This window comes from Colobus angolensis, unplaced genomic scaffold (assembly GCF_000951035.1).
Source record: "Colobus angolensis palliatus isolate OR3802 unplaced genomic scaffold, Cang.pa_1.0 Scaffold175, whole genome shotgun sequence".
NCBI classification, from domain to species: Eukaryota; Metazoa; Chordata; class Mammalia; order Primates; family Cercopithecidae; genus Colobus; species Colobus angolensis.
In genome coordinates this window covers 4,297,789-4,312,144 of record NW_012114877.1, presented here as the reverse complement: position 1 = coordinate 4,312,144, position 14,356 = coordinate 4,297,789, and the positions used below count along the sequence as shown (strand labels likewise).

General features: G+C 45.4%; 1 protein-coding gene across 3 annotated transcripts in view; it reads left to right on the top strand.

Moving 5' to 3' along the window:
* JAZF1 (JAZF zinc finger 1) overlaps positions 1–14,356 on the top strand; it is a 361,747-nt gene that overhangs the window by 311,307 nt on the left and 36,084 nt on the right. The gene's annotated exons all lie outside the window — the stretch shown is intronic.

Here is a 14,356-nt window from a genome sequence, read left to right as displayed (position 1 = left end):
AAATGAGCAAGAATTTTAAAAATAATTGTATTAACTGAATAAATAAATAAATAAAATGATGGTCAAAGAGACCAGAGAGTGACTGCATTCTCTATTCCACCAGTTAGATGAGAATTCTTGGGAGAATGGCAGGTGAGGCAATGGCTTCATTATGGAAGTTGTCATTCCTTAACACTCCTAAATTTACAAAGTGCATTACTGCCCCGAACTCCTCCCAATTAAAGAAAACAAGGAAAAACACTATGGCATAAAATAGCATCAGATCTTTACATATATGGAATTTGGGAACCAGAAATTTATGCAGAGATCATCTTGGCTACTTTTTTCAAACTGAAGTCATATCTCATTGATGGATCATAAAATTAATTGGTAAGTTAAAACCAGTATTTTTTTTAATTTTTTTTTATTATTATACTTTAAGTTCTAGGGTACATGTGCATAGCGTGCAGGTTTGTTACATATGTATACTTGTGCCATGTTGGTGTGCTGCACCCATAACCAGTATTTTTAAAAGACAAGAAAAAAACAGAAAATAGAGTGTTTCACACTCCATAAGGATAAGTATTAGCTGGGGAAACGGTGTGAGTGTGTGTGTGTGTGTTGTGTGTGTGTGTGTGGTTTTCTAAGTTGTAATGTAAAATATATTTTTCAATGGCTCATGGTCAAAAAATATGAAAGCCTACAAGTGATCTAGGCTCATCTCTTCATAAGTGTAGGGTCAAGGACGTGTAGTTAAATTGCGTAAAACAGTACCACAGTCCAGTCTTCCTGATTCCCACTCGAGTGCTTATTGCTTTCAGTCACATTCTAGCCACTACAAAACAGCAAGTGTGTTTCCGTAATCACACTGCATCATGTTCGTAGTTCACTCCTGAGACCCCATCAAGCCATAGCTATATAATTCCCTCGGGCTTGCAGACCCTGGGACACTCGCAGACTCGGCATCACCAGAATGCATACACGGTCCCTGTCTGGAGCATAACCACAGAGAGGAAGAAAAATGCTTTTTTAAAATATGGCTGGTTTTGTAGATGATCCCCCTTTGCGTACTCAGTTATTCCATTGTAGGTGTGAAGCATTTAGTGTACAAGACCATCATAGGGCCATCATGGTGAAGTACAGGTGGAGAAGATGCCACACCCTGATGAACTCAACAGGAAGGAGAAGAAACTGCGTCCCTACAAATAACATAGACGTGAAAAAACCACATCTGTGTGAGTGCGAGATCATCTGAGAGCACGTATGGCAAGGAAAGCTGCCGTGCAGGGCCAGTCTCCAAGGGCTTCTTGGAGAAGATGCTGACTTGCCAGAATGGGTTTTGCATTTGGATATGAGACTCGGGAGCACAGGCTGACATCCCTGCACAGAGACCGCTTGTCAGCTGACCAGAACCCAAGGCTTTCTAGACAGGTGTTTTCTCTTGGCTCAGTCCTAGGGTAGGTGAAAGTTATTTCTTCCCCGTATTGAAGGAACACATACAACCACCTACCTCTATTGGCCCTGTAAAACCTGAGGTGAAAATAGTTGTGAGTTCCTCTGGGTTTTAAAACTATGACTTGCTGACATTTGGAGGAGCATTTTATCCCATACCCAGTTCAGACTGTTATACCTTTCCATGTTCGCTTCCAAAGATCTGAAGCTGCTGAGAAAGCTGAAAATGTTTTATGTAGAAAATATACAACAAAAAAAAGTTTGGTATTTCCGTATTTCTCAGAGAAGGCGTGACCTCTCATTCAGAGCCACGGGCAGGCTTCATTTTTTGTTCTCCACTATTACCTCGAGTTGTGTTTTCTCGCTGGCTCTCTTGTTCCCCTTTCCTGTCCTTGTTTTGACAGGGAAGAAAATAAACGTGGTCGGTGATAAAGCCTGGGATGCTGGCTTTCCAGCAGCGGACTCTGCCAAAGTCTAGCGCCCTCTCAGTAGCCTGCCCTTCTGAATGCTAATTAGTTGTATGGGAATTTTTCACAGTAACCTCCCCAAGGAGCAATTTCACCAAAGAGTAACCCTCTTGTCTAGACCATACAAACCCATAAAGTCATCACTAGCTGGGATTTCCAAGCTACAAAGCAGCAATAGAAAAGACTGCCTCTAGTCTTTAAGGGCATTCAAGTATAGAGCGCTCATTGTGGAAACCCCCCTTCCCACCAGTGCACAGACCTCTCCAGAGAGAGTAATGGAAACTCACCCTCTCAGTTCCATCCTCTGAGGAAGGACACTTGGCTCGTGATTTCTGCTTTATTTGAATCCAAATGATCTTTCCGTCTCCTTGTGTTTTATACCTAGTCTGCTATCCAGGATCTTATTTTTGAGAAAGATCCAGCCATGCCTTTTACTTTCTTGCTTGCCAAAGCTAATTATTAATTAGTGAGATAAAAGCAGCTTAATACTTGACATTTTAAGAAACTGGGCTGGCAAAACTTACCTGTAGAGAGATTAAAAGGATTCAGAATTCTAATCCAGGCCTCTTTCTGCTTTAAGTACTTAGCAAAATCCTAGCAGTTGTGATGACGGTGGTGTTAATGGGACTGGAAAATGGAAACATGCGCTGTGGAGGGAGAAGGGCAGAAAGGGAGAGTGTGCCCCTCGAGGTCCCATCAGATGTCCTCCCAAGAGTCAAGGTAGAAACAGATGACCAAAGCTATTCTAGAGTCCAGTAGAGTTGACTTTTCAGAAATACTAAAAATCAAGATTACTTACACAGGAAAACAAATCAGGAATTATGCTTTATTAGATAAAACAGTTCTGGAAGCAGGTTAAAGAGAGACCCTCTGTCCCTTCCACCCCACCTTGGCCAGAGGCATTAGAGGGTTAGCCCCATAAAGGAGTAAGAACAACACTGTGAGTTACCATGTGGGGACGCCCAGGATGTACTGGGCACTTGGCTAACCATACCCATTTTCTATGTAATTCACATTCCCATTTTCTATGTAAATGTAGACCAGAAGGTAAGAGACATGCCCCAGGCCACACTGCTAGGAAGTTTTAGTGCCTGGATCTTAAACCAGGGCTGCCTTGCTGCAAAGCAGACTCCTGAGTGCTCTCCTCTGCTGCCTCTGACGACTTAGGAATGACTGGAAATATAGGAAATGTGATTCCTTTTGTGTGTCCTTCCATAACATTCATTTTAGCTCCTAGGATAATTACTAGTTTTCCAGGTATAACTAGGATTGGTCTTCTTGTTAATATACTGAACAAACATCTGAGTGCCTACTGTGTACCTGATGAATGTACAGAGATAAAAGACATAACCCCAGTATCCCAGAGACTAGTGGGGAGACGGATAGTAAGATTCACATGGGGTGGACAATTCTCTGATAGGGACGAGCTCAGAGCCCACGCAGGGCAGGCACCTACCCAGCCCAGACTTGGATGAAGAGTCAGGAGACTTCTTGGAAGCGGTGATTCCCAGTCTGAGCTTTAAGGATGAGCTCAGAGCTCATCTTTAAAGATGAAGAGGAAAAACAGGAGTGTGAGGCTGGCTGGTTCTGGTGGGTGGGGTGGGGGAAACATGCCCAGATGACAGGAGTTGGCACTGTTTGCTACATGTGAGGGGAAGTCAAGGGAGGGTTTTAAACAGGGGAATGTCATGGTTTGCTTCACATTTTTAAAAGGTTATTCTGACTGACCAATGACTGTTGGGATTGGGGCTGTAAAAATGGCTAAAAGGAGGACTCTGTTCCAGCTGTGCAGAGGAAAGAGGAAAGCGATGCGAGTCTGGGACGAGGATCACAGAGCAGGGAGGTGCGGATGAACTCGGAATGTTTTGGAGGTAGAGCCGATGGGAGGTGGATGAGGCTGGAAGGGAAAGCTAGAGAGAAAGACTCCCAGGCAACCAAGTAAAGGCCGGGCCATTTCTTGTGCAGATGGGAGACAAGCAGGTTTTCAGGGGCAGCCTACGGTCAAGGACTCTCTTTTAGAATCAAGACATGGTCTTAAATCACTGACCCCTTCTGTCACAATATATGGTATTTCAGTAGTTCCCAAGCTTTTCCCAGTGACCCTCAAAATACGACTCTCTGGAACCCATCCCAGATGTAGCAAGTCAAATTCCAGGGGATAGAGCCTGGGCCTCAGGTCCTTTCTGCAGCTCCGGGCGCTCCAGCACTGCCGGTCCAACATCATCTGTAGGTAGTGTTTGCAAGCCACTGCTCTGTTTCCTGTTTGCTGGGGCCAGGTTTGATGATCCCAAAGGCTGTTGACCAGCCTTCCCACCCAGGGGGCAAGGCAGTGCCACGCCACACCAGCCCTCAGTGATCATTGTCCAGCAGGGCTGCTAGCGATTTCCCCAGATAAGGCAGTCATTCCGAGATTAAAGGTCCAGCGGTTGGCCTGATTCAGGCCATGCTTCTTTGCTATTTTCCCCTAGATGTTGGATGTGTTCTATGGGAGGAACTTTGAAAGAATAATCTTTTCCTAAGTGACAGGAATGCCCTGTATGTTAATGTTTTTTCATAAGGATATAAGCTCGGATGTCTGTCTGAATGATCTGATTCTCATAAATCGACAGATTGGTTCTGGAAATCCCATGAGCCTAGGCTGTCTTGAGAGATTTATGGCACTTCCTGCTCTCATCGGGCCAGGAATAACATGACAGCTCCCTCCGCACTTCTGGTTTTTGTTCCTGAGGGGATGGGCAAAGGAGGGCAGAGGTGTGCTGAACCATACCACTTTGAAAGAAAACTGTCGGCCGGGCGCAGTGGCTCAAGCCTGTAATCCCAGCACTTTGGGAGGCCGAGACGGGCAGATCACAAGGTCAGGAGATCGAGACCATCCTGGCTAACAATGTGAAACCCCGTCTCTACTAAAAAATACAAAAAACTAGCCGGGCGAGGTGGCAGGCGCCTGTAGTCCCAGCTACTCCGGAGGCTGAGGCAGGAGAATGGCGTAAACCCGGGAGGCAGAGCTTGCAGTGAGCTGAGATCCAGCCACTGCCCTCCAGCCCGGGCGACAGAGCGAGACTCCGTCTCAAAAAAAAAAAAAAAACAAAGAAAACTGTCCAGACTTACTTTCCAGAACCTCGGAAAAAGCCTCATGTTCTGCTAAGGACGTAACAGTCTTCTGCCCCCTCCCTGGGGATTTTCTCAGCCTCAGCTTCTTCAGCCACATGGGTTCTGTGGTGTGGGATCAGGGCCAGGGCTGGCAGGAGCCCATGGACATTCCAAGGCTGAGCCAGCCTTTGTGGGCAGTGACCTTGGACCTTCAGCAGCAAGGCCCTGTGCCCAGCTGGAGATGAACTCATTCCCACCATGGTTTAAGATTGCTCCAAATCAATGTTAATGAGTTACAAATTAATTCCTTCTTGGCCTAACCAAGGAGAAAGACTAATTATGATGGCCATTCCAATTAGAACCATGCCTGGCAAATCTGTTTGACTGAATTATATGTGATATTGGTGGAAGTCTGATGGTTTTTAGTCCATATAATAATCACATCAGAGTGTCTCAGTCTACCTTCTCAGCAGCATATCAGAGTGGAGTCAGGAAATGTTCCACCAGCTGTCTAGAAGAGAGACAAGCAACTGGCTCTAATGGCTGTACCTTGAAGACCCAGCACTGAGTGCTGGAGGGGATGCAAAGATGAGCCACCCTCAGAGAGATGGCAGTGAAGTCACAGAGGAAAACAAGGGTGTAAATAAAGCTCCTAGGAGACTCTGAACCTCAGTGCCTTCAGTGAACCGCTATCATGGTTAAAAGGGTTAGTAGTCACATCTACTGGGAACAATTCAGTTAACAATAACCTGAGGAAAGTAGCATTTGAGAGGTTTTCAAGAATGAGTGCAGGAAAGGATAGAGGGTGGGCTGAGTGTTGTGTATTTCAAGCCAGAAATACCTAGACAGACAGCCAGGGGATGGCTGGGGACCCATTCCACACCAGTGAACTGGTGTGTTGGGTTCATGAAGCATATGCATAGATATAAGGACCTTAAATCCCACACTAAAGAATTTGTGTTTGAGTTGGCAGTGGAGCCATTTTTAATAAGCAAAGTAACCAAAGCAGTCAGAGAAGAGCGATATTATGGATTGCAGCTATTTGGAGGAAGGTTGAATGTGGCAGCCAGAAAGACAATGGATTGGAGGGCCGAGAGACTAGAGCCTGGCGTATCAGTTAGGAGGTTATTTCATTAGCTTGGGGTGGAAGTATGAAGACCTTGTCGGAAATAGAATTGATTTTCTTGATGAAATTTCTGCATGTTGGAAGGGAAATGACTTGATGTGGAAGGCTTTTCAGCGCTGTCATGCATAACACACAAATCCCTTCCAGTTGATAGAAACCTGCCCCGTTGCTTAATGTAAGTAAACCTTGTAGACGCTGGAATGTTTATGTTTGGCTCAAAATGGCTCTGGTTTTTTACACAGCTGTAAAGTGTATTTAACTCCCAAATATAAAACACTTATTGACTACTGGTTCATAGCTTCATAAAACAAGGCTCCATTGCGTAGGTACTTTTTGTTGTCATCCCCTATCTTTTTATGCAGACCTGTTTCCTGATATTGTTATTCCAACGGGAAAAAAAAAAATCAACCCCAAGTAAACTACCTTTTTTACAAGCAGCCCAAAGAAGAAAGCTCCAAAGACAATAAGGAGCCTCCACATTTATATTTTTAACCCAAGATTACAGCTGTAACTAGCAGGGAAGCAAAATTGCTTTAATTGTGAATGTTTTTCATTGTGGTTGTGAGTGTAAGTAAGTAACAGATGTTCATTTTCCCCAGTTCAACTGTTTTTAATTCTTTCTTGAACATGGAGAGAGAAATCTTTAAACACTTGCCAAAGTTCAGTTAACATCCCCTGGCTGAAGGTAGAAAATGCCCTACTGTGTTTTTTCTCAGCCATATACCCGCGTGGGCTGCCCTTGCCACAGAGCACAGGGGAAAAGATTCCAGCTGGCACAGGTTTTATTACTCAAAGTTAATTTGCAGAAAAAGCCTTTGGCAGGAGGGGTCTGTTCGATGTTTTATATATTTACTTATTTACTCTTTTTCAGTTATAAATAAAATTGCACTGTAAAACATTGCGGCTTAATTGCAGGAAACCCAATGCATTTTTTTTTTTTGTTCTGCAAGTGGTTAATAGCTTGTTTTTTTGTTTATATGGAGTTGTAGAAATCTCGTGTAAGAATATGTTTACAGCCAAGGCTGTGTGACTTGGTTTATCATGTTTTTCCTGTGCTCTGTGGAACAGACGGCTGTTCATTATTGAAAGGCCTTTTTCTGTGGAGAATGGAGTCTGCTGGGGGGGAAAGAGTTTATGTAAGAATGCAGAATGACTTCCAGAGACTATGGGCGCTCTGTGGCTATAAAGCCTCAACAGCACCATGGGCAGTGACATTATAACAATTTGCTTTAGCACCTCAGAAGTGTTTCAGCTGCACTTTCTGAAGTGAGCACTGCTGAACAAAGCACATGCCACGGATAGTACCACCACTTTCTCCCCACCTTCCATCTTTGACATGTGTGTCTCCCCACCTTCCATCCTTGACAGTTCTCATGTGACAGTCGGCTGAGGTAGAAAAAGTTGTGCCCATTTGAACCACATACCCTTTACACACTTCTAATTCTCGAGCCCACCCCAAAAGATTGGGACCATCATCTAATTAACAGTCGAAGCTTGTTTTTCTAAACCTTCACTTTTTAGAAAAACATAGACATAAAAAACATTTCTCTTGGATGCACAAACTTGAAAATTATGCCTCTGAAGTAGTTTGCAATGGCCATTTACAAATGTGTACTAGGCAGGCTTCTTGGACTTTGATGACACTGCCCATTGCAGAGGTTGTCTGTGTCTCCCCAAAAGGTTTGCTGAGTATCTATTCATTAATCCTGATTTAGCTAACTGGAAAGTACTTTCCTTATCGTCTGTGATCCATGGATTATCCCATTAGGACATCTGTGGATGACATATCGTTGGTTTGTCCTGAGATAAAAAGGAGTATTCTCCTTACAGAGCAAAACAAAGCAAGGAAAGAAACAGTTCATAGACTTGAGCTGACAAATGGGAGGTTTGCTAAAGATTGTGATCATCTCCTTACAGATGTCACAACCCTTTTGGCGCAAAGCACTGACCTTGCTTTCCCAAGGTCGACCTGTATGTCTCTAGATCAAGATTGATTTGAAAAATGAGCCATTTGTATTTAGTGCTGGTCTCAAATCAAACTCTAAACCAGTTGAGGAGGAGCAGCGAAGCTATTCAGTGGTTTGAGAACTTAGAATTAGAAAATCTGTCCTTTTTATTTTCCTCAGGATCCAACTCTAACTTCTCATTAGAATGACAGTTTAAGAGACACATTTAAACCTGGTATTTTTCCTCTATTCATGAAACTGTGTCTACATATACATACCATTGCTTGGGGGGTACGTGAACCCAGTCAAAGTCATCCCAAAAGCATTGATAACTACTCTGGAGTTTTCAAAAGCACTCACTATTTGAACCTCAAGTTCAGAAAAGTAGATAACCAGCTTGTTTGGGTGGACGCAATCGCAGAGTAGTGGATGTGTGCGCCGGTGTATGGGTGAGAAGGAGTTTTAAGCAGCCTTCCGAGCAGCATCTGTGACTCGGGGGGCTCCGTCACCTGGCTTGCAAATCCTGGTTTCCCATTTATTTGACCTAGGCAGCCACTGGCAGGACCTTGGAGGGGTTGCCAGTGACCTGGGGGCTGGACTTCCACCCTTGCTTGGACCTTTGCTGAGTGTGTGACCTGGGACAGGTCACCCCCTCCCCAGGCCTTGGTCTGTAAGAGGGGAGGTTGGCACAGGAAATCTAAGGTTCTTTCCAGCCTTGAAATATTATTATTCTATGACGCAGTGATAACGTTGTATACACGTCAAGCTTTGGGTGTTTTAAAATCTATTAGAAAGTATGTACTGATGGCATATTTGGGACTTGTGTGGGAGAGACTCATCAAACAGGGTCCCAGCCCACTTGGAACTTAAAGCAGATGTGGAATTCATACATGAAAGGGGCGGGCATGGCGAGAACACAGGTAGCAGAGCCAGAGTCAGGGGCGGTGAGCGAGGTGGGGCTGGAGGGAGAAGCACAGCAGGACCAGTGCCTCCTCCGAGACCCCAGGAAATGAGCTTATGGGGGCTTTTTAAATGCAGTTAGGGGCCAGATGTGGTGGCTCACACTTATAATCCCAGCACTTTGGGAGGCCAAGGTGGGTGGATCATGAGGTCAAGAGTTCAAGACCAGCCTGACCAACATGGTGAAACCCCATCTCTACTAAAACACACACACACACACACACACACAAAATAGCTGGGTATGGCAGTGCGTGCTTGTAATACTAGCCACTCAGGAGGCTGAGGTAGGAGATTCACTTGAACCCACAAGGCAGAGGTTGCAGTGAGCTGATATCGTGCCACTGCACTCCAGCCTGGGCGACACAGCGAGGCTCCATCTCAAAATAAAATAAAATAAATGTAGTTAGGGAGGCAGGGCCTGATGGTGGAGGGGCTGGGAAAATAAGACACAGAAATTCAAACCAGCCTCCCTTTACTTTGCACGGAAAGTCAGCCCTTGGTAGAAATACCATTTCCTAACCCTAGAAGGGAAGAAATGGCAGAAGGACAGAGAGATAGTGTCTTTTGTTGCCGTGTTTCTATTTTTGTTTTACACAAAGCCTACTTCCTGCTGCACATTACGAGTGGCAGGTGGGGCATCTTCCTGGCCTGCCCCGTCCTGGATGTGATTCTGGAAAACAGGCCAGAATCAACCCCTCGGTTCCTGCATGGGGTCACCACGCTAGGAAGGGACCCAAATAGACGCCTATGTCCATTTAATCATCTGTCTCGGAAGCAGGGGGAGGAAAAGGGGGATGGCACAGCTAATGCGGCAGATGTTTGTACCCCCATGTTGGTGCCGTCGAGACACTGCTGTCTCAAGTCCCAAAAATACCTAGTCTGTCCGCATGTATTACAATGAAAACTGCTATCCAAACTGGCCACCCACAGTTCAGGCAGAAGCTAATGGAAGCACCGGAGGGTTTTGGAGTCCTACTGGTAAATACGTCATTCATCACATTTCCATTCACAGCAGGGTGCGGGGTCCTCCCTTATTTCTGTTGCCGCTTGTTTGGGAACTGATAGGTGTGATTTATTAGACCATGACTGTTCCTGTTTTTCAGCCCTGAATAGTTGTCTAGTAACAGTCTTATTACCAAACCACGTAAAAACCTCTTGCTTATCACTGTGTGGCATTTATGTGGCATCGTTCTGTTCTGCAAGACATTTTATGAACACGCAGAGAAGTTTGCAACTTGTGAATGCAGGATTTCCAGTGTAGCAATACATAACAATACATGTATCCAGAGAGGCCCTGAAGTTGAATGAACAGAGGACAAGAGTGCAGGAAAGAGCCCACATACCTCTATTCTGGGGAAGAAAGACATCGTGCCTTTCGTTCTTGGTGTGACCGTCTGCCCAGGGTCTAGACTGAGTTACTGCTCTCTGCCAGGCACCATGAAAAGCCTTCTCCATGTATTAGTTGCACCCTTACCACAGCGAGCTACTATTGTGGTTGTCATTTTTCAAGTGGGGTAACTGGGGCTTAAAGAAGTAAGTCCCCAAGATCCCACAAACAGGGTTTAAATGTTGGCAGTTTGACTTAGGTATCATGCTCTCTCTCTTATCAGGAGGCAACGTCTCACTGCCAGAGTTAATGCTTATAAGTCACAGCAACAGGGAAATCTGAGTGCCACTTTTGAAGTCCACTGTGTCCAAATTAAAGAAGAATCCAGTCTTGAGAGGAAGTGATATCATGCCTTTGTCACCTAGATAGGCTGGGGCAGGGCAACTGGGGAGCTGACCAGCCAGGCTGGAGCAAGCAACTCCACGCCTTGTTCAGAGTGGATAGTGAGAAACCCCAGCCAGGCAGCCCATGCAGAGGCGGAGGAATCTGGAGAGGGAGGTGGGGGCGGGAGAAGCAAGCGGCTGTCAACCCCACAGGGAGTTGTGGTGAGGACCGAGGAATGGCATCTGCAGGAGCAGGCATGGGCCATATGAGTGACAGTGGGCAGGGGAAATTGGTCACCCATGTTAACCCCACTGCTCCTGGAGTTCTGTCACTGATCCTAGGCCTTAAAGCCATTGAGCAAGCAACATGCATCATCCCAATAGACGGTGTCATGTGTGAGCTCACGTGTCTGCTTAACCAGTGAAAATAGTAACAGGTAGTGCTGATAGTATGGCAGGCACTGACCCAAGCATGTATGTCGTATTCACTCACTGAATCCTCTGAAGTGGGCTCTGTAGCAAGAGAAGAAAATGGCAAATGGAACTGAATATCTTGCGTGAAGTCACCAAGCGAGTCCATGAAGAAACCAACATGGAACCCAGGCTAGTGGATCACAAAGTGTCATCTCATAACCAGGCGAGATCCTGTGAAAGAAATAGAAGTGACAGGAAAAGCATCGCCAGGGTCACTGGGCACTCCCACTGAGACCTTGGCCTGCTGAAACTAGCCACAATGCCCATGTCTACTTAGTAGATCAGCATGTCGGACATGAATGGCACCGGAAGCAGGGACAGCCACGCTGTCTACCTCTCCCTCGGTCTTTGTTGTCATGCCTGGAGTGTAAAATTCTGACTGATTTTTAGAGCATGCTTAAAACGATCTCTTTGAGTGGGAAATTCTTGCCCTCGCAGTTTCTCCCAATCGCTTTTGTCAAAGTTTGTCACCCGCATAATGTTTTACCAGATTTAAATGCAGCCCTGATGGTTATGAGGCCTGCCTGGTACGTGCAGTATGTAAAAGTGACATTGCTGGTGCTCTCAGGAAGCTGCCCTGTTATGAAGCCAAATAGCCTTCTTAAAAATCAGAAGTACTCTCATAAAACTCGTTTTTCATGCGGCACAGGCTGTAGTTTCCACATGGGACGAAGTGTGAAACTAAGCTTTTATGGGCAATCTCTGAGATTTGCGTGAACTTTCAGTGACTCTCACGACATTATTCCCGAGAGAAGCAGCTTATTTTCTGTTGGTGCATTTTCATGTCATATGCGATGTCTGGGCAGAGACAATTACTCTGATGTAGTAGAAACTGGTTTTGGCTGGCAGACCCTAATTATTTCTCATCTTGGTCATTGCAACATTTTTCTCTATATCAATCATCCTCCCTTTCCCAACCCTCCTTTTGAGCTTTCTCTTGGCATAAAAATATCCACCCTGTCTGTAGGTGTACGCTCTATAAATATAGCACATTTTATTTCACAGTTAAGAAGGAAATCATCATACCAAAACAAACCCCGGCAAGGGCTGCCGCAGTGCAGAGACACACACAACTTGGTCCAACAAAGACAGTACTCACTCTCACTGCCCTCAGAAGTCACGTCGTTAAGAGTGAGGCACTCCCTTAGTGTCTGGGCCATCTCCGACCTTGCATTCCTCCAGGGCATGACGCAGTCTGCCCGCCCAAGTCCTGTGTCGTGCACCTCGAGGCCAGAGAGACAGCGTGTCTTCTTTATCCCCGGGTCTCCAATAATGTGAATGGATTAATGAAAATAAATTCAGCAATATAATCCTCAGTCAGCAGGTTATGTTTCTCCAACATCATTAGGAAGCAGTATTGTAATCGAGTGTATTCGAAATGTAAACTACATTTTAGACATTTTAGTCCACTAATTATAGGCAGATAATTCAAATTGGATTATTGTTAGGCCTTTGTGGATCCGTGGTTGTCGTTCAGATCCAGACATTTAATTTAAAGATGCTGATTACCAGGACTGTAGCAACCAGCGCTAATACAGTGTTCATTGTTTGCCGGAAGTCAACCTAAATATGCTTGTGAACAGAATCTTCACCACAGCCCTGTGAGGTTAGCTCTGGTATTATTTCCATTTTACAGATGAGGAAATGGAGGCATGGAGAGGTGAGATATCTGTCAGAACAGAACAGAATCTAGCACAGGCCACCTGCTCCCAAGTGCCTCTCTTAGCCACCTCACCATGTGGGCTCTGGACAGTTGGGTTGAGTTTGTGTCATTGTGCTCATTAGGGTTAATGGAAGGATGAAGCTGTTCTGTGTGTACCTTTGCACATCGCAGTCTGGCCTGTCATCATTGTGGCTCCTTTCATTTTATCATATAGAAATTGTAGTGTCTATTAAGTAAGCAAAATTACTAGGTACAAAATATCCATACTACATACAAACGCCTATGTGCACTGTGTCACAGAGCACCATCCTTCCAGTGCTGGCGGTGCTGCCCTCACTCCATGAAGACAAGCTGAGGTCGGGCTGCAAGACTTGAACCTGTCTGCGCACCCATTCTAGGCAGCAGCCCGATGGCGGCCTGAGTAAGGGCTGCAAAGTACTGCAAACATGATCATTCTTAGTCCAGCAGAACAGCCCCAAGTGACTTGTGGCCATTCCCTAGAACAGTGTCACCTGCTCAGAAAGCAAGGGTGGACTGCCCTTGAGAATATTCACAAAAAATATGCCCCGTGTCCTAAAGGATACCGAATCAGCCAGGAATCTTCTGCACACTGTCCATCAGTCTGTACGTCTGTCACTTTCGTGGCTGTGGCTGTCAGCTCCCTTCTACTTGCGCCCTTCTGCAGCTACGTAAGTCAGACTGGCAACAGCTCTTCTCCCTAGTTAGACTTAGACTTTAGGTTCCTGGTGGGGAGGGCTGGTGGGTGGCACTCACTGTTCTCCTACCTGACACAACATCTTGTCGATGGTCGCCAAAAACTCCCTTTCTCTTTCTCTGTTAGCCTGTTTTATATCCTATTTAAATGTTGGATACCATTATTCAGTAATATGTTTTTTTCTGGTTAAATGTTGGTTCTTTTAGAAAGAAATCCTGTAAACTAGATGCTGATGGTTAAATATGGCTTTAAAGGTTTTTACTGTTTCAAGTAGTACGAACTACATTTTACGTGAGAGACAGCACATACACCCCTGAAACAAAAGCTTCATGAACACATCTCTTTTGTCATTGTTTTCTGTTTGGAGACAGGGTCTCACTCTGTCACCTAGGCTGCAGTGCAGGGGCACGATCATGGCTCACTGTAGCCTCAACTTCCCCAGGCTCAAACAATCCTCCTACCTCAGCCTCTTGAGTAGCTGGCACCACAAGCGTGTGCCCCTACACCTGGCTAATTTCTGTATTTTTTGTAGAGACAGGATTTCACCATGTTGCCCAGGCTGGTCTTGAACTCCTGGGCTCAAGCAGTCCGCTTGTCTCAACCTCCCAAAGTGTTCGGATTACATCTGTGAGTCACTGTGCCCAGTCCATGAACACACCTTATACTCTGATACTCTGTATTCCATTCGTCCCTTTTCAAATGCTCGTCATGCCCCATTAAATGGATCTCACAACCTACTCCTGGGTCACAGTCTGCAGTTTGGAAGCACTATTG